This window comes from Dermacentor silvarum, chromosome 8 (assembly GCF_013339745.2).
Source record: "Dermacentor silvarum isolate Dsil-2018 chromosome 8, BIME_Dsil_1.4, whole genome shotgun sequence".
Taxonomy (NCBI): Eukaryota; Metazoa; Arthropoda; class Arachnida; order Ixodida; family Ixodidae; genus Dermacentor; species Dermacentor silvarum.
Genome location: NC_051161.1, coordinates 178592 through 184038, shown reverse-complemented (window position 1 = coordinate 184038; position 5447 = coordinate 178592).

The following is a 5447-nucleotide window of genomic DNA, read 5'->3' as shown; positions in this document are numbered from 1 at the left end:
TCAAAGTAACTGCGGAATTTTTCATTTTTCCAATACTCTGAGGCAGCAAGGACTTCAAATGCCTTGTCACACTCATCCTGATTTGAAGCACTGGCTAAGTGTTTCATGAGTCTCAGGGCCTCATCCGGATAGGATATGTTTTTTTTCCTTTCTGCGCAGCCACCTTTTCCATGCCTGTAGTCTATGGAAGTCACAGATGGAGATTTGACTCTCTGGAAACACTTTCTTGATGGCACTTATTTCTGCCTTGCTGTAATCTACCATGCAGTACTGTGGGGACCAGTTATCACACCACTGCTAGAAAACATCTAAAGCCTCAGCGATACAGTGGGCCGTCTCAAACTGTACGATAAACACACCAGCTGGTGTGTATCCCAACGATGTTTTCACTACAAGCAAGAAAAGTGTTAAGGCATAGTCACTAGTATTGTGTGTTGCGTCCAGGCAAACTACTGAGCCCCCATACTGTTTAAGCATTTCTCTCATGAATTTTGTCTGGAAGCAGAACAGCAACGTGTCTTCACACTCGCTGGCAATGCTCTCTTCCACGTTGTTCGAGTCGTTGCGACCCATGCAGCTGCGTGCTGCATACGGCCGATAGACAATAGAGGATTCAGGTTGCTCAGCCCTGATCTTTTCAATAAGGATGCTAGCATTCTCTTGATCAACTGTGCTGAAGTGGTCTTTCTTCAGAACAGCTTGGATCTGGTTGCTAATATCACAATGTGTTGGGAAAAGGGCCCTGCAGCTGCTATCGGGCTTTTCCTTGTTTGCAAAAAGTATGTCGTGCACGTAATAGTGCAGGAACTTTCACATCTGATACAGATGTAATTCCTTCCCTTGCCAACATTTGAATTCGCTCAGCAATGTTCCTATCCATGTTTTAGCTGAAAGCTTCCATATCCTCGACACCATGGTTACGATGGGAACCGCAGTAGGCAATTGTAAGGTATACTCGCGTCTCTTTGGCCACAGTCTGCTGCTCTGTGTGAAGTGCCTCCTGCAGCTGCTTGGCCTTGTCTGCTTTCAGCCGACCCTCTTTTATATGGCTGCATGGCTGGGGAAGGTCCACCTAGAAAGTAGGCATTGTCACGTATATTGAGCATACTTTATGGTTTAAAACAGCGCGACAAGATGAGGAGACAGTGAAGATGAGACAGAAGACAGCGCTGAACTAACAACTTAAAATTTATTTCCACTTGTCCATTATATTGACACAAGGTGCCTTCAAATCTCGCGCGCCAGCCGTCTCCTGCGCCCGTCCATGTGTTGCTACGTATGAAAGATAGCAGCAGTGAAGCAGCCAACACGTGCGCAAACGGCACGTGCGATCGGAGCAAGAGATCTTCAGGCGGGGCACGAAGAAGAAGAAGTCGTGTGGAACTCTTGGCGAAGACTGTGTACGTCGGAGCGAGACTCTTGCTTAGCTGTTTGTCGGGTACAAGTTCGCCCAACGTTAGCTAATTAAAGTACCTTTACTCAACTGTGCGTTACAATATATACACGTGGGAAATAAGATAAACAGAGTGCGAAACATAAAAAGAGTACAACACATACAGTCTCGGCTCTGCCCTCTTTTTTTTTTTTTTTTTTGCTATTTCCCACGTGTACTCATATATATACTGGAAATATTGGAAATAAACGTTCAGTTGTTAGTTCAGTGCTGTCTTCCGTCTCGTCTTCACGTTGGTCTCATCTTGGCACGCTGGTTTAAACCATAATGATCATCAACCAACTAGCTCAAACAAACCTTTCATTAGGCATACGTCAACCAAGTCTAATGTGCCCCATCTTATGCCACGACAAATTTGTCTGCACCGTGCACTAAGGGCAACATGAAAAGCTGATATTAGGTTGTTTTATCAGACCGTTCTTTACCCCCGATAACGATACCATAACAATACACAACGCGTGTTGAAGGCTGTCAGAGGGGAGAGGAGGCATCCTTATCAGATCCCTCTACTAAAACTCGCTACTATCACCAGAAGTAGAAGCAATGATAGTGGACATCAGCTACAAATTTCTCACAAGCCACTGCAAGGACAATGTAATAATTTTTGAAAACTGCTTGTTTTGTGTCTGATTGCACAGAACTAAATGCCATGATAAAGGTCCCCAGAAAATAACCTGCAAACATTTTTTACTTGTGGTTGCATATTACGTACCTGGAAATCTGGGTACAATTCAATCCACTTCAAATTCATTGTTGCTGCACACCCCTTCTTCTTTGTGCCTTGGAGATTCATTCGCTTTTTCTTGTACACCTCCTTCGGCCAGTCAGTGGTGCTTGAACCCTGTAAATGAAATCAAGAATATTTATTTCTGGTGTAAACCTTAAGTAACCTAACCTAAAGTAACATAAAGTAAATCCTCTTTACACTGCCTGTACACAATCTTTAAATTTGGAATGCTGCTGGATATCTGCATGAGACAAAGGTTTTTTTTTTTTTTTTTCTCTGGAGTCTTCTTGTAGTATTCCGTTCAAAATGTGCAGACTTTGACGCTTTCTTTGACAACTCGAAACGGTACATTGTCCAGAGAGATTCTGCACCCAGAGTAGATCACGGAGAAGACGACATTGGCTGAAAATAAACAATAAAGACAATTTAATGATGGCGCCTAGTTTTATGCATGGCAGAAGGCAATATCGAATCTAGATTTAGTTTTTGTTAAATGGGCAGCAAAGAAACTTTAAGATCCGCATGCCTCTGGCAAGAAATTCTGGCTCTCCTCAGTCAGAATAATAATAATGATTATTATTATTTACCCAGACTTTTTTCTGTGGTTTTAAAATGTAACAACTTAAAAGCAGCACCAACATGCTACAGTTTGGTTGGGCCTTGGAATTTTAATATAATACGGCAAAAAGCTCGACGCTGACGCTTCAGCTCCAATATAGAGTTCATCAGGTCTAGGCCTTGCTCTAGACGTCCAATTCACACTTCTAGCAGGACCACGGATGGCACACACAGACGTGTCACGACATGGAGTACAGCCCCACCACAAATTGTGTATTGTGTTTCGCACGATTGCTTTTTCAATGTTAAAAAAAAAAAAAGCGCAGATGCATACAAAACAAACGCCCAAGCAAATATGTAAAGAGCACAGGGGCAGACTTTCTCATTTTTTAAAGTCACAATTAGCTTGCATGCGCGGTTCTAATCATGAATGAAACCGAAAAATAACAGTTCAGTTATTTTTACGTTTATAAAAATTTCCTAGGATCGGGTCACGTCGCGGTAACCATAACAATACTCCACTCAAACCGAAATAAATCGGTGTCAGGGGAACTCTGAACCGGTAGTCAGAACAATGATAACCCGATCTTCAAAAAGGCGAATCAAGATAAATCAATTGTCTAGTGTTGCGCACTAACCGCAACTGAAAACAAGTCATTCTGCCGGGTTGAGTCCCCGGTTAAAATTACTACTGCGTTTTTCAATGATAATTACGCGCAGAGCGAAACATTAAGAAGCAGTCGATACATCCTTACATTAAGACGGCTTGTTCAGGTCTCTTGATGTCCGCACGGCATACCTCTCGTTGACGGCAGCCAATGACCTCTCAAAAAGCTCAAGCTCATTGTCTGGCTTAAGGTAGCCATGGGAGTAGCCGTCGTTATGATGATGTTACCCTTGGAGGTACTTTTCTATCACCTTCTGTCGGTGAGAAGGCTCGCTCACCGCATTCACAAGCGAAACAGAACAACGCACGCCGCGAATATGATACGCGCGCCAAGTTCTCCCTCACGTGGAATGAGCTGATCCGAACTGAGGCGCCGCTAAAGCCCCTTGATAATTCTTATGTACCGCCGCTCTTTGTACTCTGCCGCCGGCGCGCGACCTCCTCGCCTCCTCCTCGCGAGTCGCCTCCGCGGCAGACGGTCTTGCGCCAGTTTTCCTGCACGATGATTGGTCTCCCTGCCGTTGCCCTTGGAAACGAGTGGAGCGTGCGTTTTGCTTGTGTTTTGCTTTTTCGTTCGCGCCATTTTGCGCCGTAGCTCGATTGGCTCGGCGTATAGGCACCGGGCGCGGGATGAATTTGGACCGGTGGCGCCTGCATGCGGCGGCGCCGCGAATGTAATGGCATATGGCGGCCAGGCCGCGCGCAGCAGGCGCTGCCGTGAAACCTAGTCTGATCAAACATGTTGCGTTTTATTGCGATAGCAATTATATGGACACTCAAAAGCAGATTTCTGCCGTCGGCGTCGCCGTCGCCGTGAGGTTCTGTATGACGTCAATGGAGTTGAAATCGTCGCCGCGCGCCAAACGCTGTATGTGCGAGTGAAAGGGCGCGAGGGGCGCGCGCTTTCACGGGGAGTGAACGCACGGCGAACAAACGCGCGTTCTGCGCCGTGCTCGCTTAAGGGCTGCAGAAGTAAGCGTCTCTTTCCTCCTTTACAATCACCATATATGTAGAGTAAACGTACCTTCTTCCGACGCGCGAAAGGGTGTGGGGGAGGGGCAGGGAAGGGAGGCGACGTTTAGCTGCGGCACCAAGTGCCTATTTATATCAGAGGCTCCGGCAACAGTCACCAACGCCGCACGCATTTTGAGCGAACGCGGGCAAAACGCCGACGGCGTCGACAATAGTTCTGCGTGTTGCCGGTGCTGCTGCATGTCCAAGTTTATACAGCTGATAAAGCTAACATCATTACTCCGTATAGCTCTCTACAAATTTGCTATCGCAATTGATGCTTCGCCTTTCAGGTGAAACTGCGACAACTTTTTTCGGTGCACCAACAGTTACTGAAACATTACTGAAGCTGGTTAGGCCATTCAATTCAATCGTTGTTCATCGCGGCATCGCGTTTTTCAGGCGGAAAGTCTGTATATGTGCGGTCTGTAGGCAACAGCGCGTACAGTGCTCAGCAATTGAAACACGATACTCGAAAGGCATGGTCGCCAGCGCTTTTTGCACTGACTGTAAGTGCTGGGGACACCAAACTGATGCATTGTGGTGTAGAGTGAAAGCGAGAACCTTCGTAACATATTATGACTGCATTTGGTCCCACGGCGCTCACCTGTGGCGCGAAAAGAAAAAAAAAAAAAAAAAAAACGGCGGCAGCCGCGCGCTGCCAGCGCTTCAATCGCTGGGCATTGTACATTTCCGACGCTGATTTGGTATGGTCTAGTTGTTCCAACGTTAATAAAAGGCGTTCATACGCAAGAGCTTTTTGTCCCACTTGCCTGTCTTCGCCTCCGCAGTGTAATTAACGGCTCCGGAGCTTGGGCATCAAAGGCGAACGCTCAGATTTGTAGTCATTTTGCCGTCTTATCAGTGTATCAGTCTTCTTTTTAATGTACATTTTCCTTCCTAGCAATTCCCAACTCTGGTTGCGTCCGGCACATGACTGTGCTGTGCATCGACGGCGAACGCCAATGCAGTGGCGTGTTCACACTCGCCGCCACCGACGGCTCCCGTCACGCTAAGCTATATAAAATGGG